Below are 25,510 nucleotides of genomic sequence, written 5' to 3' on the forward strand. Positions count from 1 at the left end.
GAGTGTGAGTTGAGATGCTGGTCTGAGAGAGACACTGGTTTTCATGGGCTGGGTAAGTTAGCCAAAGAACCTCACTGACAAAAGGTCACAGTGATCACGTTTTGGACACAGTGCTTAAAATATATTTGTTAAATGACTCACTTGTTTTCACTTTTAAAAATGTGATAACCAGGAAAATATAAAAACACGGTTGCAGCCCACATTCAGGGCTCACATTTCCTTCTCTCGGCTAGTACTGTCTGTCCCACAAAAGGCATCAACACTACCCAGATTCCTCCCCTCAGAAAAGCAAGGTTTAAAACCTGACCAGCTACAAATTGAGGAAGCCCGAGAACCTGCAGTTTTTCTATTAGCAGAAACCCTAGGCTTGGCGCTAGGACTGGTCCACCAGGAGTTACTCTTCGTTGGTCTGGCACAGTGGAGGGGTAAACAGGAGCTTCCACCAGTTCCTCTCGGGAGCCAGTTTCTTCAAATACTAAATAATTATAGGTGCCGTGGAGCTGGCTTTGTGAACAGGAAATGAGAAGGTGTATATGAAAGCAGGTTGAGTTTATGGAGTGAAAATGCCTTCATAAAGTCCAAGGGGATGCTGCTGTAAATGTGGATCTTGTTTGCCATGTTAATATTGGGTCATTTGCTGAGGTGGGAGCCACAGCCAGTCACTCGTGATTAAGCCCAGGTGAAGTTACATCATCGTGGATTCCGCTTCAGGGACCCAGGCCTCCAGGCTCCTCCATCCTAGCAGGCAGGCTGTGCTGGGGCCTCCTCAGATGGGAATAGATGTCCTAAGTGCTCTTCTTTCTCCTTCCCATCCCCAAGCTGTTGGGTCCCAGGTTTGGCCTTCAGAGTTTTTCCCCCAATCTGCCTCCATCTCCACATCATGGGTCTTCCTGAATAGCTAGAAGGTTCCAGAACCTCTGCCGAAATGGCTTTGGAGAATGTCACTGATTGTGGCACTTCACAAAGGTTTCCTGAGACAGTTGCCTCCTAGCGTTTGTGGCTTCATTCCTAATGGAAGTTTAAGGCCAAGCGGAAGAGAGGAAGAGATCCTGGGGATGTGAGGCTCCTTAGCAGGCAGAGAGTAGTGATGCTTTTCTACCATTTCCTAGCTGGATCCTCCAGCCACTCAGCTCACCTTTGAGCCTACATCACCAGATGAAAATACTGTGCTAAAGGACAAGCCACACCCCATGTGCTCTGGACACTGAGTGGCCCTGAAAGTAAGTGAACAGTGACTGTGTTGTCATCTGCTTTGGACCTTGTCTCGAGTCAGCCTGCTTCCACCATCGGGCGTCCAGCCTTGATGTCTATTAGTGTATAGCCAGAGAAACACAGATTTCAAACAATGCCTGCCCTGCCCAAAGTGACTCATCTGAGGGCTGAGTCTGCTTTCCTCTCTCTCCAGTATGAATATCCAAACTCCCTCATACTATCACAAAGCAAAGCTGCTTGTGGAGGGAGGGTGCATGACAGGAGGAGATGAGCCAAGTAACACCCCCTCCCAACCCCTGCTTTAGAACAGGTCTCTAAGATGGGTTTTTTTTTGGGGGGGGGGTTAATAGCCGTTCCCTCCTTTTATCTGTTTTTCTTGTCTAAGAGGAGCAGTTCTGTTGGTTATTGGACAGGTGTTGGGTAGCAAAGGACAACAATGTCCTCCAACCACAGGCCATTTCTTTGCTTTAGAACCACTGTTACCAACAGCATCTGTGCCCCAAAGGCTTCACAAAGTAGCAGTGACAGAGTTTAGACTAGTGGGTGGACTAGAGCCTGGGCATGAACTCAGGCCTCTCACTCTGCCAAGTTTCTCACTTTGCCTTCACCGGGCTCCGCCAGGAAGGGTCCTCATGAGAAAGCTTTGGCAAACCATATTCTGTGAGCACATCCCATGTTAGGTGCAACCATGACAGATGTTCCTTCTATAGGTGACAGACATTCCTGAGACAGATTGGTCAGCCCACTAACAGGGGTCCTAAAATTTTGGAAACATTAGTTTCGACATTAACACCACCAAATGTATTCACTTTGCACCTGATAACAATTAAGTGCCTACTGATGGTTTCCAAGCACCTCCAAGAATGTGTCGGGTTCTTTTCACAAGAGCCAATCACCACTGGAGATGGGAGAGGCACCTCCAGGCCTCTTGAACTCAGGTTGAGCTCTAAGCCCATGAATACATGTGTGTTATGTACATATGTATATATGTGTGTTATGTACATGTATATGTCTTGGTTATAAAATTTTAAAATTTAGAGCTGGCATGAAGACTCAGCAAATAAAGATGTTTGCCATACAAACCTGGCCACCGAGTTCAATACCTGAATCCCACATAAAGACAAACGGAGAGAACTGACTTCACACAATGTTCTCCTTTGATTCCCATATGCCTCTGAGTGCACATTCACACATAAAATACTTTAAAATTTTAGAAAGTATTAAGAGGTCTAACGTATCCACTCATCTCTAGATGTGTGTGGTTTCATTATTGACATCTGATGGCAATATCTTCCTTTTCCTCCACTTATGGGTTGAGGCGTTTTCCTTTTGAACATAATTTTAAAATATTTGCCTTTGTAATTAAGAACAAATACTAGGGGCTGGAGGGATGGCTCAGCAGTTAAGAGCACTAATTACTCTTCCATAGGTCCTGAGTTCAATTCCCAGCAACCACCTGGTGGCTCACAACCATCTGTAATGGGTTCTGATGCCCTCTTCTGGAGTGTCTGAAGACAGTAAGAGTTTACTCATATACATAAAAATAGCTAAATAATTTTTTTAAGAAAAAAGAACAAATGCCATCTTTTTATTCCTTGACTTAAGCACAATGTCACAGAGTCTCAGACATATGCAATCCCCACCCCACCCCTGCTGCTATCATTCTCTCCATCACCTGGACCATACATACCACATCCTCTAAATGGATCATTTCACATAGCCACGGCTGTTTTGTGTGAGGGGAAGAATCCCCCCCACCCCATTCTCTGACTGGTAAGAGGACAGGCCACAGAGCCTGAGTGAGGGTACAAACCCCAAACACCTGACCTCTTCTTCCCCACTTCCTCTGCATATGTTCATTCATCTAATCATATTTAAGGAGTTAAAAATATTTGCAATAAATGCTTCTGACTGTTGTCATTGTCCGAACAGTATGATATGACATACACAGTAGATACAGCGTGATGTGTATAATGTCAGGCATTGTTAGAAATCTAGAAATAATGTGCAGTCCATAGGAGGCTGTGTATAGGCCACGCAGATTCTGTACCATTTTATAGAAGAGACTTGATGCGTCTAAGGAGCTGGCCTATTTCCATGAACACTGAAGGACAATTGCACCCCCCTGGGGCTGTTACAAAGACTGACAGACTAATGTGTGACAACGCTTACAATACCACCTGCCACATGACAATGCTAGTTACAAAAATTTGAGCTTTTACAGCTGGCATGATCATATCCTCTACCCCCTTCTCCCTCTCTCTGCCCTCTTCTCTCCCTGTCCTACTCAGGGCACTTGTATTTCTTATTATTCTTGCCACAGTGTCAAAATATCCGATAAAACAAGATGGGGAAGGTTTATTTGGGCTTCTGCCAAAGGTTCAACATGTGTTCGCTCTGTGTCATATGCTCCTTTATAAATCACAATCAACTCATGTTCCGTGCCATAGTTTGTATTTTCCATACTCCCCAAATGCTCATGTGTTAAAGGCTTGCTTCCTAACTTCTGACCCTATAAGGAGTGGTGGAACCTTTAAAAGGTGGGGTTTAGTAGAAGGAAGTTAACTCACTGAGATAGTCCACTAGTGGGGGATTCTGGGACTCTAGTCCCACCTCCTCTTTCTTTTCCCATTTGTAGCCTCCGTTCACATAACACCTTCCTTCACCTTCACCCTAGTGTACACGTCCAGCACAGGCTCACAAAGCAATGAATCAACCAATCATCAGCCAAACTGCTGACACTGTGAGCCAAGTGGAACTTCCCTCCTTACAATATGGTTTTTTTCATCCTGGGTATTTTGCCCCAGGGTATTTTTGTGACAGAAAGCTGATTGACACTTTCTATGTGGTTCTCTAGTTCAATAGTTCTCAACCTACAGGTCATGACCCCTTTTGGGGTTGAATGATCCTTCCACAGGGTTGAATATCAGATATCCTGCATCTCAGATATTTATTTTATGATTCATAACAGTAGCAAAATTACAGTTATGAAGGAACAACATAACAAATCTTATGGTTGGGGTTACCATAATCTGAGGAACTGTATTAAAGGGTTGCAGCATTAAGCAGGTTGAGAACCACTGGTATAGTTAACTGAACCCTTTCCATCCTCTGCTCCCCATGCTCTGATGTGTACATCCTCTTACCATATGTGATGGTTTGTATATGCTTGACCCAGAGAGTGGCACTAGAAGGTGTGGCCCTGTTGGAGTAGGTGTGTCACTGTGGGCTTGCATACACTAGCAAGATTTTGCTGAAAGGACCCAGATATAGCTGTCTCTTGTGAGACTATGTCGGGGCCTAGCAAACACAGAAGTGGATGATCACAGTCAGCTATTGAATGGGTCACACGGCCCCCAATGGAGGAGCTAGAGAAATTACCCAAGGAGCTAAAGGGAACTGCAACCCTATAGGTGGAACAACAATATGAACTAACCAGTACCCAGGAGCTCTTGTCTTTAGCTGCATATGTATCAAAAGATGGCCTAGTCGGCCATCACTGCAAAGAGAGGCCCATTGGACTTGCAAACTTTATATGCCCCAGTACAGGGGAACGCCAGGGCCAAAAAGGGGGAGTGGGTGGGTAGGGGATTGGGGAGGTGGGTATGGGGGACCTTTGGGATAGCATTGAAAATGTAAACGAGGAAAATACCTAATTTAAAAAGAAAAAAACACGTGAAAGGACACGTGGTGAAGGATTCTTTGCTAAAAAAAAAAAAAAAAAAAAAAACCCTCATCCTAGCTGCCTAGGAGTCAGCATTCTGCTAGCAGAATGAAGATGTAGAACTCTCAGCTCCTCCTGCACCATGCCTGCCTGGATGCTGCCATGTTCCTGCCTTGATGATAATGGACTGAACCTCTGAACATGTAAGCCAGCCCCAACTAAATGTTGTCCTTATAAGAGTTGTCTTGGTCATACTATCTGTTCACAGCAGTAAAACCCTAAGACCCCATCCATACTCTTGGTCCATGAGAAAAACCAGTGGCCTGTAGTTGTGACAAGGCAGTGGCACTCATAAGCAGCAAGCTGAGACATCTTTTGAACACTCCTCCCTACACAAGTCCCTTGGTCTGTAGGTCTCCAGGGAACCCCTTGAACCACATAGTGCAATAGAATGACCAACTCTGAGGTACCCAGAACCCAGTAGACCTTGTTCCCATTGCTTTGCAGCTTTGTTTCCCTCATTACCTAGTCACAGAACACTGGCTTTCACATCTCGCCAAGATCTATTTGCCAAGGAATTTGGGTGTGGCTACCGTCCACCGGGCCAAGCTAGTGTAGAAAGAACACTATTCAGTTCTTCCAGAGTGTTCCAGAGCCCAAGATATGTTCATTTTCACTTTCAAGGCAAATAACAAGTCGGGGAGGTTGACATCAATATTTTCTTCTCTTCTAAAGGGAAGGAAGCCAGTTATTTGAACAGAGCCTAATTTTGCCATTGCTAAACGCATGCAGGGGAGTTTTGCAGCAAATATTTGCCAAGCACGAGGAAGAAAGCCTGGCTCAGAAATGGTTGTCCTGTGTGCTCTTCCATGTGGGCCTTTTCCAGCCACACTGCTGTACTTCATCAGCCTTTGATTCACGAACAGTGTCTGCCTTTCTGTTCCTCCCGTGGTCTATGCTGCCTTTGTAAGAGCAGTCTGCACAGGAAGCCGAATCCAAGGAACATCCAGGGGAAGTGCTTTCAAAACTCCAAGGGATCTCCTTTAGCTAAAAAGGAATGTTGAAATAAATTTTTCAACACTGTTTATTGGGCCAAAAGCACTTCAGATTTTTTTTTCTTTTTTTTTTTAAGAAATCTGTCCAGAGTCCTCCCTGACTGTGAAGTTGGGATCTTCAGAGAAACCCCAAATCATTCCTGGTTCTTACGGTCCCTTTTTATGGAAGATAAATCCCAGAAATGCTTAATTAGTTGGGAGTGGCGCTCCTTTGCATCTGTCACTATAGATGCCTCATTGCCAGGTGTGCCAAACAGTCCTAAGCACTGTCTTCGTATGTCAGATATAAGATGGATTTTAAAGCTTTTGTTCTATAGTTAGCTCCTATGTCTGCATAGAACACATTTATGAAATCAGCCAGTCATGGATGAAATATATCCAAAATTAAAAGAAAGGTGTGTCAGTACTGAGCATGTGCAAAGAGTTTTCTTGTCATGCTAAACAACTATTTGCATAGCTTTGACATTGTGTCAGGGTTTATCACTAATCTAGAGACAATAGGCAGTAAACAGGAGGAAATATGTAGGTTATATGCAAGTATTTGACCATATTATTGGCATCCACAGGGATCTTGGGACCAATCCCCTTAGATACCAAGATGTAACAGTGTTTCATAGCCCCTAATGTTGCTACTAATATAATGCTACCAATACTTTGTGGCATACATATATATATATATATAATAAACCTATGTGAATTCTCTAAAGTTTATTAGCCAGGTCAGCCTTGCCATTTAACAAAACAAGTATGGTGCTTACTAATGAGCTAAATTATTTACCCTGTGATAAGCTTTATCTGGTTTATTTGGATCCAAAGACCATGCTGTTTCCAATCTACTTCAGTCCATGTGCATTAGGCAGATTCCATGACAACCCCTCTTCAGCTGTTCAAATGCTAATATAGGTACTGCTGAGATGACCTTAAGGATTCCTGGGTAGGCTATCTCTAATGGTCCCTAAACAAGACTGTAGATGGTGACAGAAGAGCAGCTCAGTCTGGTCCATCAGGCTCAGGATGTTCTCCTGTTGACTTTAAAGGAAGAGCTACTATGTCATGGGGAATGGCCAGGGAGCTTCCAGATATAAAGAGCAGCCTTTGGTCGATAGTCACAGAGACGAGAAGGCACTCAGAAGAAGTGTGTAAAATGAGCCTCAGCTTGAGACAATGTAGAACAGGTAGGTTCCCTTTGTGTGTTCCTAAGAGAAGGACTCATCTTCACTGCTGAGTTTCTGTTCCCTGGAGACTGTAAATCGACTATGTCACTTTCAGCCACTCATTTTGCAATGACTCAATACACAGGAGTAGAGAACTAGCACCATTTTCCTTCAATACCCATGGGAAAGTATTACGTAAACCTGTAAATATGTATCCTTTCTATAAAGCAGATCATATATGCCTAGAACCTTCCACACTCCTTTGTGTACCTTAAATCATCTCTAGATGAGTGATAGCACCTAAGCAGTGTAAATGTCATGTAAATAGCTGTTTATACTGTGGTGCTTACAGAGAGTAACAAGAAAAATGTCTGTGCATGCTCCCTACAGATACAACTTTTCATTCAAATAGTTTCTACTTGTGGTTGAGTCAATCTACAGACAGGGAACCTATGGTTATAGAGGGTTATATAGCTTTACTTCATCTATGATGTGGAATGGGAGACTTGACAGGAGATGTTGAGAATGGTCTAGAGCCTAGGATGCCCAAGAAGGGTCATGGAGATGGAACCAAGGAAGATAAGGAAGCTGAAAGCCTGTACTAGATATCAGATGATGGCTTTGGCCAACAAAGGACTCAACCCTGGGAATGTGAAAGAGGGCCCAGAGAGCATCACATGAGTCCCACGTGAGAAGTAGACAAGCTGGACTTTTTTGTTAGTTTGCTTGTTCTAACTTGTCACTGCATGGGAATTCTTCCAAGAAACTCAGCTAGCTGGATGAATGAGCTTCACAGCCATTGAACTTGTTAAGGTTGTCACCTTGTTCTAGAATAAGGGTCAAAGGAACCTACAGTCGGCAGGTCTAACTGTATTGCTAAAAAAAAAACACTAGTTAGGAAGTCCTTTTTGATCTGTGGACACATGTAATGCCACGTAGGTCATACCTATTCTCCATCTGTACTTCCAGTCCCTGGTGTTCCTGGCCTAAATATTTCAGACCCTCCCAGGACCCTCATGAAGCAGCGCTTTGAATCCCTTCTACTCCAGGGAGGCCCTAGACTCAGAATATCCCAAAGCTGTTATCACTTCTTTGATAGCCCCTATTGGAAGGGCTGTCATTGGGCAGCTCTGACCACATCAGTTACAAGACAGCATCATTATGCCAGGGCCTCAGCAAAAGCTGTGCCGGTGTCTAAACTCCCTCACCCACTTATTTTACTGTTAGAATCAGCATCACAGGAAGAGCATGACCTCTGCTAGGGAGCATCAGCATTTCCAGACAAAGAATGGCTGACTGTACTGCTGGTCAAAGGTGCAGAAAGGATATCATATTCACAGCCATCAGGCCGAGGTCTGCATTGAGCTGGTTTGAGGAGTGCAGTCAGGCCGTCAGCCTATTTATGGTGACTGACACCAGGATAGGTGAGGTCATCATAGATGGGTGTGGTCAGCTTCAGTGTGCAGAAGCAGACAGATGTCATACAGGGCCTCGGTGATGCAATAAGTTTCACCTGTGTTCTCCACCAGCTGGTACCCAGAAAGGTAGGGTACCAGCTTTATAGGGTTTGTCATTGATGACTGACACTGTAGGAAAGTTTATGATGCCTAAGCTGATGCCACCGTCAGTGCTCTCTGTGTAGTGGCCTTTTGCCAAGGTATTTCCTGTGCTGCTCCAGCTTGTCGGGAAGAAAGAATACACCAGACACACATAGGAATCCCGGCTTTTGTCATTCAGATTATGATGGGCAAGGTGGGGACTATTCTTGGGATACCTCAGATAATCTTTTAGGTATACTTTTGTTTCTAAAGATAACATTTCCATGGCTTAATGACCTTCGGAAAGGCTGAGATCCTGAGTGTTGGGGAGATGTTGATTGCAGTTACCAAGCTACAGCCAAGGGGAGTAAAAACCCTGCTGTGCTGTTGCTATAGAAACAACAATGTCTGTCCATGTCAGGAAGCTGAGAGGATTCTAATATTTTACCATATGGAAATGTTGGAGATGAGAATGCTTAGGTCAGTTTTAAGCATCACACAATGTGTACATGTGTCCAGTGTGGTATGGCACTTCATCATGGTCCTCAACTGTTCTGGTTGTAGATATTAGTTTAAAAATTAAAATCACCTTTGCAAGACTCGAGTGGGGGTGGGGGAGCCTAGAATCAAACTGAGTTGCTGAATGTGGTGGCACATGTCCCATAAGTCCGGTACATAGAGGCAAGAGGGACATCCTGGGGTATATAAGACTGTCTCAAACAAAGAATCAACTCGAGAGAAAGGAGCTGCTTAGGGAAATAATCACAGAGAGCATTCTGTAAATACTCTTAATTAGATATAGTTAAAGAAGAGAGAAGGCAGCTGCAAGCATTTGGGCTTCACCTTGGTCACTGGAGTGGTTGCCTGGCATCAGAAGTCCTTTGAAGTCCCCTGCAGCCTGTGATGCCATCTTTGAAGGCTTTCATCCCTTCCTCCCCTCCCACTTCCTCCCTTCCTCCCAGACGCTGCTCCTCACAGAGGCCTTGTACAGTCTCTACCAGGCCCACACTCTCCTCTGAGCTGTCAAGAGTGACCACAGACATGATCTTGTCAGCTGCCTAGGTTAGGCCAGGACTTGTGGTCTGTGGGACACAGGCTCAGCTGGATGCTGCACACAGAACTGTAAAGCCCACGGCTGCTAGGAAGGGAGTGAGTCATTTGGCCAGCTCTCATGGAGCATGACAACATACCAAACACAAAGTTGTCTGGCCTGAAGATCTGGCCAAACGGTCCTGACCCCACCATGGTGCTCGGCTCTAGGTCCACTAGGATGGCCCGAGGTACATATTTGTTGCCTGTGGGGACAAGAGCTGACTTACAATTGGGCTTGAGAAAGGAGATGAATGTGGCAAAAGAATTCATTGCAGAAATCCTAGCATTGAGACAAAGGAGGAAAAAGAAAATGGAGACACAAGGAATGCAGAGGTCTTCAGGAACTCAAAGTGCTTTTTCTTGTTGGGACTGGCATTTTAAATGAGTGTGCAAAAAGCATCTTCTTATCTGCGTGCTGGTAGGCTGCTTCATCTGCGACAGTATGGAAAGCAAGACTGACATCCAAACCCTTACCAGCAGCTTCATTGTAGTACACACTGATCCTCTCCAGCTGCAAGTCACTGTCGCCATGGTAACTGCCAGTGGGGTCGATGCCAGGTTCATCGATTATCACATCCCAAAACTGAAATGACAATCCCAATCATGCTTAGAATCTCTCTGTCATCAGAAAGGTCTCTGTCAGACAGCAGGGCAAAAGCCTAGTGGGCTGCTGGCCTCCATGTATTTGGGCATCAGCTGCTGCTGCAGAGGGTCTTAGGAATGCGCAGTGCATCGGCCATATTATGACCACAGATGCAGGGCTGGGAGGAGCCTGCAGAAGGAAGTGGGTACAGCGGATCTCCCAGAACTGCAGAGGCAGCTGCTTTCTATCACTCCAAGCTAGGGTAAATTTTTGTAACTTGGGGATTAAAGGCTCCTAACACAGATCTAATACCTCACTGAGTGACACAAATTTAATCTGTCATACATTCTGGCCTCTGTTTCCAATCTTGGAAGAATGGATGAATGTGGAGAGAAGGAGCCTCCGAAGGAACAATGCAACCGAGAAGGAAGCTGGCTATTATTAGGATGCAGCTTCTATTGTGAACTTCAAACAGGAAAAGAGTGGGGGAAGACATTTTTGTACTGTGCCCACCCACATCCATACTATGCCTGACACAAACCCCCACGGTGCTCAGAGTTATAGTGCTACCTAGTGCCACTTGCTGCCTCATAAGCAGAAGTAAGACTATCATGTTATAACAGAATATATTTAAGGCCCTCATTGGCATAATGCTACTAACAAAACACAGATTCAGACCTACATTTAAAGTCCATTGCAATCAAGAAGTTCTCTAGGCTCATTAATCTGTAAGCATCCAAAATCAAACAGTTGTGAAGTTTGTTTACTAGAAGTGATTTGCAGGAATTGTAGGTATTGGGGGGGGGGGGCTGGGTGGCAAATTGGTATAGCAAAATCAGGTCACCCACACAGGGAACCAAGTTCTTTCTAGTCATCAGTTTCAGAGTTGGAGCTGTTCAGGCAGACAGAATGTACCTGAGTACCTGGAAGCACAGCCAAATGACAGTGACGGACTCTTATCCCTCCAGATCCACAAACCCAAAGAAACTCTTCCTTCTAGAAGGTGCCTCTGTCATGGTGTTTTATCACAGCAACAGAAAAGTAGTTAAAGTATCTGAGTCCAGTCTTGCTATTCAGATAAGCTTCCAACTTGTGAAAAGGGAATCTAAGCTATTTTCTCATCCTATCCAGTAAGTAGATTAAAAACCTGCTTCCAACGTCCGTCCCATTCCAAAGGTCCATCCAAAGCAGGCAACAGAACTTGGCAGTGTCTTTCATATGGTTTTAGCTTTAGAATCATGAAGGATGAAACACTAAAGGGGTGGTGGAGTCTTCCTCTGTGGTTTCAGATAGCCACAGGGGCCAGGAAACATGTGTAAAGACCCTGCAAGGATAGGAGACTCTGGGAGGTCATTTTGTGAAGCTGTGGGCATGTAGCCTGGGCTCTGTTAGAGCTGTTGTTGATGCTAAAGCCATGAGATTTCTGCCAAGGAGAGCTGTTTACAAAGAATGGGACCAGACCAAGAGAAAGTTGCATATCACAAGCAGAAAGGCGAGAAGGTAAAGCCGTAAATGACATTTTGCTGGGGCGCACAGGTGAAAGAATGTTTTGCAAAAGCAAACACATGAAAGACTGTTTTTCTGAAGCAGACACAGGTGCAAGGATGTTTAGATAGAGCAGGCATGTGAAAGGACTCTTGTCGAAGGAGTATAAATATGACGCCACACACAGTGCTGAACTTTGCTTTGGTTTGCTCTGCCTCACTATTCACCAAATGCACGCATTGGTTTGACTTACATAGCGTTGTTGAGCTCAACTTGTGGTAATGCTGCCATTGAGAGAAACTCACCAAAGAACTCAAGAGGTTCCTGTGGCAACTGGCCACTTCAGTGGCCTTACCTCAAGTCAGTTGGTGAGCCTGGCAGTTTCTTCAGGATTGAACTATAGTTACTGGTTGGTGCCTGATGTCTGCTTGCTAAAAGGACTGGACTGTAGTTTCTGGTTTGTGCTTGGTGTCTACCTGCCTAGAGGACTGGTCTGCAGCTGCTGAATCATATTTAGTGTTTGATATGGGACTGAACTGCTGCCCAAGAAGATCAAGCTTGCCCCCAAAGAACTATTGCTGAACAGGTCCACTTCCCCCATATCCTAATAACTTTTCTCTTCAGCTACCTCTGTTGGGTGGTGGGCTAGATGGCGAGAGGTTGGGCCCTTATTAAAAGTAGGTCTCAAAAAAATTATGCCTACAGCATTTACTTTGATTTTTTTATTTTACAAAAGGTTATAAGTAGCAGTCTTTCAAAAGAGACTTTGGACTTTTAAACAATGCTGAAACTACAAAAGATTATCAGGACTTTGAAGTTAGACAGAATGCATTTTCTGTTACAATATGGCCATGAACCTATGAGGCCAGGTGGTAGAATGTGGTGGTTTGAATAGAATGTCCCCAATGGCTTAGGTATTTGAACACTTGTTGGTGACACTATGTAGGAGGCACTTAAGAAAATGTGACCTTGTTAAAGGATGTCACTGGAGGAGGGCATTGGGAGTCTAAAGCAATGGTTCTTAACCTTTCTAATTCTGTGACCTTTTAATACCATTCCTCGTGTTGTGATGACCCCCAACCATAAAGTTATTTTTGTTGCTGTACTTGATAAAAATTATTTCACGACAATAATTTGTTAGTTAGGAATCATAATGTAAATATCTTTATTTTCCAGTGGTCTTTGGCAACCCCTTCTAAAGGGTCATTCAACCCTCAAAGGGGTCATGACCCACAGGTTGGGAACCACTGTCCTGAAAGACTCCTGCCAATTCTAGTTCTCTCCCTGCTTTGTACTTTCTGCTCAAGATTTAAACTCTCAGCTTTCTGCTCAAGACACCATGTGTATCTGCTGCCATGGCTTCCTGTGCAGATAGTGAAGGACTCTTATCATTCTGGAACTGTAAGTTTACACAAGTCCTTCTTCCTTCTCTAAGATGCCTCAGTTCATGGTATTTTATCCCAGAAAAAGAAAGGTAGCATACATAAACATAGAATAGGCTAGAGTGAATGAAAATTCCTGAAAAAAAAAAAAAAGCTGTGTCTGCATAGACTGGTAGACCAATTGGAATTTTGGTACAGTGGAGAAATTGGAGTTTTGTAGGTTCAGAGGCTAGTTACTTTATCTTGGACTATTTTAGCCTTCTGGAACGGTCATCCTTTGCCCACCTCTGTATCTGAGCTGACAACTTGTGGTAATAAATAAGAGCCTCTTAGAATCTATTAACTTAACAGAACACTAGTTTTCAACAATTCAAGAGCTAAGAGTATCATCAGATTGCAGCTTGGGCCTATAGAGCTCCCCAACCCAGTGCTGATGTATCTGTCTTTTTGGTATACCTGTTAATGTATTTCAAACTTGACTTGATTCATCATTTCTCTTTATTCTGTAAAACTATAGCAACTTCGTGAAATTGCTTCTACATTGGAACATGGAATTCAGGAAAACCTAAATCTTTGTTCCTGGGCCATGGTCACTCAGAATGGCTCCAGAATAAGCTCTTCAAGATGAGAGCTGTGTTTTGGTTTGGTTTTTGTTTTTTATGCCAAAACTAGAAAAACAAATACTAAATCTCAGTGAGATCATACAATCCAGACTTGAGGTTTTCGAGGAGTGAAAGTCTCTTAAGGGAGGGTTTAAGAGACAGGTTGCAATTCAGTAGAGTCCCCTGTTTGTAGTCTGGATACCTGCTGCACAGGTCCATGAACAGGGTCTATGGGAACACACAGCAATCACCTCTGGGAGCATAAACACATGTATCCTTCAGGAAGTCAGGATTGTGTCCTGACAATTGCTAAGAACTAACCATCTGGCAATCTCAGTGGCTTTGGTAATGTTCTCTATCATTTTCCAAAGGAGAGCATGGGAAGAGTAGAAATCCTGGCAAGCTTATGGGATGACCTGGGCAGTGGGCTTAGACACTAGCAATCCACCCACAGCCTACTACAGCTTAGCCTTTTCAGATGCTACCAATCCCAGAATTTCCTATGTTGTGCCCTCTTGAAGGCTTTGGTGGGAAGAGTTGCAACCTTTTCCTATGCTATGGTTTTTTGCATGTAATATCTTTTTGTGGACTGTTTGAATTGTCTAGTGCCTGGGAAAAACTCAAGTCAGAGGGAAAAGAATTATTACAATAAGGAAAGAAGACAGCATATTTAAATAATTGGTGGATGTTAATATGATTATTGAAATTAGGGGACCTAGAGACATTGTAAAGCATTGACTGAACAGCTAGGCACCTGGAGTATCCTCAAGTAGACATATAAGATTTGACCGTGACACAACAGATTCAGAGATTTCAATCTTTTTTTTTTTTTTTTTTTGGTATTTCGAGACAGGGTTTCTCTGTATAGCTCTGGCTGTCCTGGAACTCACTTTGTAGACCAGGCTGGCCTCGAACTCAGAAATCCGCCTGCCTCTGCCTCCCGAGTGCTGGGATTAAAGGCGTGCGCCACCACGCCCAGCTCAATCATCTTTTTAGTGCATCTCTTATAAATATGAATAGGCATGGGTCAGTAAGATTGCTCACCAAGTACGGGTACCTTTACCACCAAACCTGGCCAATGGAATTCAATCCCTCAGATCCCACATGATAGGAGAAGAGAACCAACTTCTGCAAGTTGTTCTCTCACCTCAACATGTGGCTATGGCACATGCAACTCTCTCCATAAATAAATAAATAAATAAATAAATAAATAAATAAATAAATTTTAAAAGCTTTTCTAAGAACTGGAGAAATTATGTAGCATTTAGCTTTTCTTGCTCTTTGAGAGGACCAGAGCCCAATTCTTGGTAGCTACATAGTGACTTTCAACTAGAGCTCTGCTTCCAGAGGATCTGATGTCTTCTGGCCTCTGTGGGTACCAGGCAGTCGTGTGATACACATGCATGCATGCATGCAGACAAAAAATACACATAAAATATTTTTTAAAATGTTTTTTAATGAGCATTCATAGGGCTGGAGAGATGGCTTATAGGTTAAAAGCCCTGATTGCTCTTAGGTTAGAGTTGGTCCTCAGGACTCAGCTCATAACTACCTGTAACTCTAGATTCAGGATATCTGAAACCTCTGGCTCCTTGGGGATCTTCACTCATATGCACATACTGACACACACATACACATACATGTGATCAAAAATAAAAGTGGATCTCAAAAAATGGAGAGGCAACTAAACCTTACTTACTCTACCAGGAGGCCCAAGTAAACACAGAGAAAGGAGATATACAGATATCATGTAAGGAGAAGAAAAATAGTTAAAAACCTCATAAGTATCTTTAGACCAAACAGTGAGTCCATGAAATAAGAGTAGAAAATTGGCTTGGTGTGGGGGCTCACACTTGTAATCTCAGTTCTGAGAGAGCTGAGGCAGAAGGATTACCGTGAATTCAAGGTAAGTCTGAGCTACATAATGAATTCTAAGACCGCCTAAGCTATAGAGGGAGACTCTGCCTCAAATAATAATAATAATAAAACTAAAATCTAAAGAATTTTTTAAAAAGATCTTGGGAACCACAAAATGTATTAACATCAACTAAACTCAATGGAGAAACTGAAAGAAAAGTGAGACAAGTCTTGTAGAAAGTGGAGTAAGAAGAACAGAGGATGGGAAGCAGGAGAGAAGCAGTAAGAATCACCTGAAAGGTTCAACACCAGACTGATAGGAAGAGATGAGCAGAGAGGAACTGGGGGAAAAAACTGAGGGAAACACGATCATGTAACAACTACCTGAAGAAAATAACTGAAAACAGGCTTTCAGATACAATTCTCCATGGGGTGGGGTGGTCTGTCATGGGGGCATCTATCACATCTTACAATCTAAGTACAGAGTGTAGTTTCTTTGAAATTAATTTTCTCAAGCCAGTTCCTTGCAGGGAAAGACAAAGATCTACACACAAAGAGTGGTGCAAACTAGAAGAAAGAGGGCTGAGGAAGTCAAGAACTGAATTGTGCAGCCCCTGTTGTGATATTTGCTATCCTAGGGAACTTTTCATAGATGCCCCGCATTGAGGCCTACAGTCCCTCTACTCCCTTTCCTCTGATCAGTCTTGGCCATCAAGGTGACAAAGGCCAGTCATCTCCTCTTTATCTGAAGACAACACTTCAGGTATACCCACTAGCTCCAGCTACCCACAGCTGGTGAAATGATAGCCTCATAGCCTGGAAGCAGAAGTCTGGTAGTCTAAACAACACCTGCTTTGCTCGTTAAACAACCGACCTGAAATTTTTAAGTCTTTTGCAGTGCATGTTGACTAAGAGCTCCTCCTTGTGAGACATGGTTCCCTGGCTGGGAGCTAAATTTGGGAGTGGCAGGGGTAGTCCAGCATTATCTGTACGTGGAGTCTGAATTCTCCTGTTAGCGCAGTGGTATTAAAAGTCTCGTTGCTCTTCCACAGACAGGTGGCTCCTGCTGTTTGTTGACTCCACATCCATTTCACTTGAGTCTGAATACAAGTAGAGGAAAATGAGTGACCTAACGAGAAACTTCAGCATACATCCCCACTATGTAGCTATGCTTATTCAAACAGAAAACAATAACTATATTTTTCAGAAGTGGTTAGACACATTTGCATCTCTAGTGATGTTTTGGTTTACAAACGATTGATAATCTAACACTGCACCATGAAACTTAAGTTTTTACTATCATGAAAGTTACAAAGATGAAGTTCTCACTACCAACCTATTTTCTTATCACATCCTGATTATTCAGCTGGTGCCTGTTAAGTGCAGCAAGCTGGCTGTGTGGGTGGGAGACAAGAGATGAAAGCCATGCCAAGTGTTTGCTAGGCTCAGTACCGGTTTTGATGCGAGAGAGAGAGAGAGAGAGAGAGAGAGAGAGAGAGAGAGAGAGAGAGAGAGAGAGAGAGAGAGAGAGAGAGAGAGAGAGAGAGAGAGAGAGAAAGGGGGAGGGGGAGGGGGATGGGGAAGGGGAAGGGGAGGGGGAAGGGGAAAGAGGGGGAGTGGGAGCGAGTAGAATATAACCTGTCTCCTTATGTGTGAAAAAAATTGGCTCAGAAGCGTTAAAGGAATGTTCCTCCCCACCCCTAGCATCACACAATACCAGAAAGAAAGGAAGAAAAAAATCAAAACAAAACAAAACAAAAACCAGTAATTGCATCTCCTGATGCTGATAGAGCTTTTTCTAGTTTCACATCCAAGCTGTTTCCTAGGCAACCAGCACCCAGCCTCCAGGACTGTCTGTCTGAACTCAGAAGAAGGGGGAATGCAGCCAATGTCTACTCACCCCCTCATTTCCTGCCTTAGTGATGATGCCACAGTCCTTTGTTGGGGTGTGAATGTGGCGAAAACAGAAAGCCCAGAAGCCTGATCGTGGGATTCCATTGCAAATGAGCTCTTTCCACTCACTGAAGGTCCAGATCCATTGAGAACCTTGCTTGTGAGAGCACTGAGCTCACTTCTATTTTTATTCACACCCTGGTTTTCCTTTTCTCTCCTTATTTTTGTGGGGGACCAAGAAGGAGTCCTCTTTATTCACATGACGTGGAACCCTTTGAAACCCATAAGAAAAGAAAGAGCACCCTCCACACCCATCACCCTGCCCATGGGAAAAGGCTCTGAAGTGTCCTTTCCAGTTCCCAGAGCAGGATGGGAACAGGGCTAACACGTCTCTGTGTCACATATCCTGTTTGGCCTTGTACCAGGTCTTTGCTTACTGTGCACTTCCTTAGTCAATCTGGGTCTCTGGAACTTAAGGAATTTGCCCTCCAGGTGTGTCGGAGGAAGAGGTAGCAGCCATCCATGCCATGACCACCTTCGCCTTTCTGCCTTCATTTATCCAAAGCATTTCCCTAGCTCACTACAGAGAACCAGAGACACACTTGCCCTCCTGATACCTACGTGAATGAAATTCAAACTTCTGCACATTGCTAAAATCCTTCACCCCTGGTAATATTCATAGGACCCATCTGGGAACCAGCATTACATCTTCACTTACCATTTCAGATATCAACTACTAGCTGCAGAGCAGCCACAGGTCATGGTCAAGAGGCAGGAACCTCACTGTGGTCCTGGCCCATTGGGATAGGGAGCAGTAAGCTCGGATCTGAGGTATGGAAAGCCATCTTCTGCCAGGACCTGGAGCTAGTCGGTGGAACTGACTGGCAAATTCTCCAGACTTGACATGGTATGCAGGCAGGCTTTGTGCTCTGGAAAGGGCAGTGCATGCAAGAATATACCAGTCAGAGAACACTCTGGTAGGCAGGCAGATGGGGAAAGAGGCCACGCATAAACAGGGTGGCATTCTTCTGGCTCCTTTGTCACCCAGGACAAAGAGTTGGCAGGCTTCCTCCTTTCCTTGGTGAACTCCCTCTGGCTGCCCTGCCCTGATGCATCCTAGCCAGGCGTTGACCCTGGATGCTGTAAGCCAGTCAGCTCACTTTCTTTGTCTAATTTGACCAGTTAAAGATGAGGAGACAGAGATCTACTCTATCATAAACATTTATAAGAGCTGAGCTCTCCTGGGGATAGTGGTACAAATTTCAGTTTTTGGCTCTTCCTACTTGTAAGGAGTTAGTTTGTCGTGTGTGTGTGTGTGTGTGTGTGTGTGTGTGTGTGTGTGTGTGTATGTGTGTGTGTGTTGGGGGTGGTATTCTTGTACACACTTTTACTTTTAATAAAAGTTGCTATGTCTTATTTCCTGTGTTTTAATTCTTTAGTCAATGGAGAAAACAAACTCCACCCAAGACCCCCTAGTCAGTAACATTTGGGGTGGGTGTGATGTGAGATTTGAAGACTATTGATTCATTAAGGTCAGTAATGAACCAAGCCAACCTGAGAAAGGAAAGGAGGGAGTGGTGGTTTGAATGAGAAGGCTTCCCCTAGGTTCATATGTTTCAATGCTTGATCCCCAATTAGTGGAACTTTTTGGGAAGGATTAGAAGGTGTGGCCTTGTTGGAGGAGGTATGTTACACAAAGGGTGCTTCAAGGTTTCAAAAGCCCATGCCAGGCCAGTTTCTCTCTCTCTTTCCTCTCTCCCTCCACCCTCCTTCTATCCCTCCCTCCCTCCTCTCTGAAATTATAAGCAAGCCACCAATTAAATGCTTTTTTTATATATACTGCCTTGGTCATGATGTCTCTTCACAACAATAGAACACTAATACAAAGGATGTAACAGCTAAGCTCTCTTTACTTTTTCCAGTCCTTGAATGGGGGAACCTGACCAAGACCACTGGGTCAGTCAACAGGTTCTAGGCGTGAGGACTAAAAAAAAAAAAAAAAGACAATTAGACAACATTGTAGCATGGCCTCAGTCAATTCTGAGACTGAAGGCATGTTGAAATTTTCCCAATCCTCTTTTATACCATCTTAATTATATGCTGGTAATAAGGGTGAATAGTACTTGAAGAATCAAGCAAGACAATAGTCAAGGATCAAGCAAGACATAGACACAAAGTCCCATGATCACTCCAGTGATCGCTGTTTCTAAGAATGATCAAGATATCTGAGCCTACTTCTTTTTTTTTAATTAGGTATTTTCTTCATTTACATTTTAAATGCTATCCCCAAAGTCCCCCAGACCCTCTCCCCACCCACTCCCCTACCCACCCACTCCCACTTCTGGACCCTGGTGTTCCCCCGTACTGGGGCATATAAAGTTTGCAAGACCAAGGGGCCTCTCTTCCCAATGATGGCAGACTAGGCCATCTTCTGCTACATATGCAGCTAGAGACACGTGCTCCAGGGGTACTGGTTAGTTCATATTGTTGTTCCACCTATAGGGTTGCAGACACCTTTACTGAGCCTACTTCTTTGTTCTACCCTAAAATAAGTTTCTTACCTCCTTGTCTTTGGCCAGTGTCAGGTCCCTGCCTGAACTTATTTCTTTGTCATGGCCTAATGTCAGATTCAAAGGCACCCCAAAAGGCTATCCTCAGGAACCTCCAAGTTTCATAAATATAATTTCTAGACTGGTACTTTTTCTCCTTTTTCTCTGCTAGGAAGATTCCTATTTAGACGTTAGCTCTACCAACTGTAGATCTAAGAGGATGCTGGCTGTTAAGAGATGCAAGCATTCTGAACTGGGAGGCAACAAGAAGAGAAAGGGCCAAGTGGTCCAGTTTTAAGCCAATTTTGATATGAAGACAATAAAATCTTGACCTTACCCCCCCAAAAAAAAAGAAGATGAAGGAGGAGGAGGAGGAGAAAAGGAGAAGAAGAAGGAGGAGGAGGCAAAGTCGAAGAGAAGGCAAAGGTGAAGTCGAAGGAGGAGGAGGAGGAGAAGTTAGCTCTAATGCATATCAGAGAACAAGGGGGTTTTGTTGTGTTGTGTTTGTTTTGTTTCGTTTGTTTGTTTGGTAGTTTTGGACAAACTTTCATGATGACAGCAACCCTAGAGCTGAAAAGGAGGATCTCTGAGAGTTTATTATTGCTTGAGTGTTCCTGGGAACTTCTTGACCTTTGCTCCTAAAGACAGTGAATCTTCCCTGAGGATTATGTCTTATCATTCCTCCTGCTGCTTATCTCACCTAAATCAGAAGGAAAGGGCCATTAACAAGTAGTTAGAATGTGTGAAAGTTGTTTTAGAAAAAAGAAAGAGGCTTGTTTTCTTAGGAAAATGAGAGGAGAGACTGAAGCTATAGTTCAACCATAAAGAACAAACTCTTACTGCTCTCGCAGAGGACCCTAGCTCAAGTCCCAGAACCCACAGGGCAATTCACAATCACTAGTAGCTCCAGTTACAGGAGATCAGGTGCCTTTCTTTGAAGTCTTGTATATGCATACAATGCACACACACATGCGTGTGCGCGCACGCACACACACACACACACAGACAGAACTTTTATTTTTAAACATTATTATACAAAAAAGTTTCAATTAAAAAAATTACACAAGCCAGGCATGGTGGGGCATGCCTTTAATCCCCAACACTTGGGAGGCAGAAGCAGGCAGATTTCTTTTGAGTCTGAGGCCAGCCTGGTCTACAAAGTGAGTTCCAGGACAGCCAAAGCTGTACAGAGAAACCCTGTCTTGAAAAAAATGAAAAAAAAAAAAAAAAAAAAGAAAGAAAAAAAATTACACACCAAAATTAACTAGCCCAATGGATGCTTAGATTAAAAATAAAAGGGATGACTGTCCACATTTAGCCTGTGAGAGTCCCACAGGGACTCAGACCCTGATGGGGTGTGGACTCTTGCATTATCATGGAGCTGAGCACGCCACTGGCAGGAAGTAACCAACTTTTGACTTTTTTGCCATCTTGTCTGGTGACCTCATCAAAATGGAGTGACTGTGTGACTTGATCACCATCTTGATTAGTGATATCAAAATACTGGAACCCATAAAACTTCTCATTGAGCCCTCACAGGATCATGTGCCATAGGCATTTGGTCATATACCCCAACTCTCTCCTCCTTGATTCATAATATATTGCATGATGGAATTGCGAGACCTGAAGAAAGCACCAGCCCTGGTTTATTGCCACGTAATAAGGTCAATGCATTTCCTACATCAGAGTGAGAAAGTAATATTGACCTCTATGGTGGGCTTTTTAGATTCTAGCACATTGTTTTGCATGACATTGCTTACTGGTTTCTAAGAGGGGTTTCATTTTCTTCCCTGATTAAAGAGGTCCATCTAGTTTGGGAGAGCATCTCTGCAATTTATGACTTGTGAATTGGATTTAAGTCCCTGTAATCTGGGAGAACAGGACGGATGGGTGGACAGATGGACACACACACACACTTTTCCAAGGCATATGCATTCAAAACTGTCCAGCTAACATCGCTACTTTGAGATAGCTACACTAGAAAGCAGTGGCTGAACACTGAAAACACAGATCCGAACAAGGAATAAATTGCCAGTGCTAGATAAGCTGCTTCCATTAGGCAGATGCGGCAGCTAGAAGCAGGATAAGACTGCTTGGGCAGGCAGCTGGAGAAGCAGGCACCCCTGGGTCTTACCCAATGCCTGCTGTTTCTCTTGATATCTCCAGGCCTGTTTTTCTCTGAAGCAGAATATCTGTCCCTTCTCAAAAGACTCCCTTGCTCCACATTTGATGGCTGTTGTTTCTGCCCCATTGCACCCTGGGTACTTTCATTTTTGCTTTCACTGAACATTCAGTCACAGTAACATGGAGAGACTAAGAAAACAACAATCCCCCTCCACCAAACAAACAAACAAACAAACAAACAAACTGATACCAACACTTCTAGTTCTTTTGGATGTTTAGGGGTTTGGTGTGTGTGTGTGTGTGTGTGTGTGTGTGTGTGTGTGTGTGTAAATTACAGAACTTAGATTCACAAGTAGTAAATTGCAAAGATGTTCTTCCAATCTAGAAAGCCCTCTTTAATCAGAGGAGAAAATTATCCTGAACCGAGACCCCTTGACAATTACATTCAGAGACAAGGACTCAGTGCCCAGGAAGCAGGGCAGTGCCAGCACTCATGTATCACCATAGGTGGCAGCTAAATACAAGGTGATCCTGCTGGATAGCTGTGGTAATGGCATTATGGCTATGTAAGATAATGCCTTTGTCCTTAGGAGGAGTCAGCTGGAGTATTTGGAGTCAAGTGCTAAGAATTTTGTAATCTGCTTTCAAATAATTCATCAACACATATGCACACACACACACACACGCACGCACGCACGCACGTACACGCACACACGCACGCACGCACATTAGTGGGGACAGCAAACAAGAGAAAGATGTAACCATTGAGGTCACAGGAAAGTGTACAGTGACTGTTCTTTTGATTTGTGGATCCCCCCCCCTTTTTTTGATGGTTTTAATCCAAGAAGCATTAGTGATTGGTTCTAGCCCTGAAGTCTAAGTCAGATTTCCTCATAATTAGTGTGGAGTTTTAGCTAGAATACATGGTGTGGCTCATGACCATCATGCTGGCTTCCTCATAAATACATAATGCAGAAAGGGCAGAATAGAGTAAAATCTCTAGCTCCAAATCCACTCGTTAAAGATGTTTTCTATAAAGCAGGCTGGTAAGGCCTATTCTTATCTTGTATTTTCTTGTTCTCCCATTTTCAATGCTTAATTGTCTTCTCATTCAAAGGAACATTTTTATCTGATGAACCCTCCCGTGGCCGGAAGTAGAAGCATGTGCTCTGTGGAGATTACACCACGACACGGACACAGGCCTCTAGATCTTGGCATGATTCTACTTTAAAGTTTTTTTCCACATGTGTTTGTTTTGTGTGTGTGTGTGCGTGCACTGTGGGGGACCGGGAGGTAAGAAGACAACTTTTAGATGTTAGTTGTCTCCTCTTACCATGTGGATCTCAGCTATGGAGCTCAGGCTACAAACGTAGCGGTTAGTGCTTTTACCCATGAGCCACCTTGCCCACCCATGGTTCTGCTTTTGAAGCTTTAAAAAAAGTAACTCAGTCAACCAAAGCACACATCTCTGGTCACATCTGTACAATTAGCATTAAAAGCATAGTTTATCCTCTGATGGGCAGAGTTCATGATGCTCTTGATTGCCTGAACTTTTGGAGTTTAAGGTGGGAACAGAGCCTTGTACATGATTTTTAAATGTTACTTACTAACTCTATTACTTGCAAATATGACCCAGCTAGCTGCCCAGTAATCTGGGTAGAGTCCTGTGGATTTTTAAAATCACTTTAGCACAATTACTGGGCAAATCACCCAAAATCTATTTTTTTCTATATGCTAGACATTAATTAGTTCCCCAGCTGGGCTCCCCAAGTACTTGCTGTTTGAGTCTTGCCTGGATTATTATTATTATTTTTTAATCAAAAGGAATGAAGGATAGTTTATTCCAAATTTGAGTGAGCATAGCCTGGGAACATAGTTGTGCTTTACTCCAAATTCCATGTTTCAATGCAGGAGAAGTTTCCTGAAGTTCTTATAGTAACAGAACCACGAAAAGCCATAAATCATTGCACCTCTCAAATACAGTGGTCCAAGCTTTAAGTAGGGGATTGCGGCACTGCAGAGAAATCCCAGCTGTCAGCCTCGGGTGCCAGATGATAGTACTAATCTAATCCCAGCTGTCAGCCTCAGGTGCCAGATGATAGTACTAATCTAATCCCAGCTGTCAGCCTCGGGTGCCAGATGATAGTACTAATCTAATCCCAGCTGTCAGCCTCAGGTGCCAGATGATAGTACTAATCTAATCCCAGCTGTCAGCCTCCGGTGCCAGATGATAGTACTAATCTAATCCCAGCTGTCAGCCTCGGGTGCCAGATGATAGTACTAATCTAATCCCAGCTGTCAGCCTCGGGTGCCAGATGATAGTACTAATCTAATCCCAGCTGTCAGCCTCGGGTGCCAGATGATAGTACTAATCTAATCCCAGCTGTCAGCCTCGGGTGCCAGATGATAGTACTAATCTAATCCCAGCTGTCAGCCTCAGGTGCCAGATGATAGTACTAATCTAATCCCAGCTGTCAGCCTCGGGTGCCAGATGATAGTACTAATCTAATCCCAGCTGTCAGCCTCGGGTGCCAGATGATAGTACTAATCTAATCCCAGCTGTCAGCCTCGGGTGCCAGATGATAGTACTAATCTAATCCCAGCTGTCAGCCTCGGGTGCCAGATGATAGTACTAATCTAATCCCAGCTGTCAGCCTCGGGTGCCAGATGATAGTACTAATCTAATCCCAGCTGTCAGCCTCGGGTGCCAGATGATAGTACTAATCTAATCCCAGCTGTCAGCCTCGGGTGCCAGATGATAGTACTAATCTAATCCCAGCTGTCAGCCTCGGGTGCCAGATGATAGTACTAATCTAATCCCAGCTGTCAGCCTCAGGTGCCAGATGATAGTACTAATCTAATCCCAGCTGTCAGCCTCGGGTGCCAGATGATAGTACTAATCTAATCCCAGCTGTCAGCCTCGGGTGCCAGATGATAGTACTAATCTAATCCCAGCTGTCAGCCTCGGGTGCCAGATGATAGTACTAATCTAATCCCAGCTGTCAGCCTCGGGTGCCAGATGATAGTACTAATCTAATCCCAGCTGTCAGCCTCAGGTGCCAGATGATAGTACTAATCTAATCCCAGCTGTCAGCCTCGGGTGCCAGATGATAGTACTAATCTTGCCTGGATTATTACTGCTCAGTCTGTCCAACAGCTTTAAATTGGTGAGAAAGGTTCACAAAACATTATTTGGTGCACATGAGGATCTGCTCTTTGGGGCAACCAGAACTTGGGGGCCAGTATTTGAAGGCATAGCAGCACCAGACCAACACCCAATAGGGCGTTATTTATACTGTACCCCAGTGCCTAGCCTCATA

At 43.9% G+C, this 25,510-nt stretch overlaps 1 long non-coding RNA gene across 1 annotated transcript in view; it reads right to left on the reverse strand.

The window, feature by feature from the left end:
- Positions 1-5,423: 5,423 nt before the first annotated feature.
- Positions 5,424-25,510, reverse strand: part of 4930447K03Rik (RIKEN cDNA 4930447K03 gene) — a 29,118-nt gene continuing 9,031 nt past the window's right edge. The window contains exons 3-5 of the long non-coding RNA NR_046184.1: positions 16,499-16,724; positions 10,190-10,298; positions 5,424-5,923 (exon numbers count right to left, since the gene is read on the reverse strand). This is a non-coding gene — a long non-coding RNA (RIKEN cDNA 4930447K03 gene). The remainder of the gene's footprint in view (positions 5,924-10,189; positions 10,299-16,498; positions 16,725-25,510) is intronic.

Source organism: Mus musculus, chromosome 13, assembly GCF_000001635.26.
Source record: "Mus musculus strain C57BL/6J chromosome 13, GRCm38.p6 C57BL/6J".
In the NCBI taxonomy this organism is placed as follows: domain Eukaryota; kingdom Metazoa; phylum Chordata; class Mammalia; order Rodentia; family Muridae; genus Mus; species Mus musculus.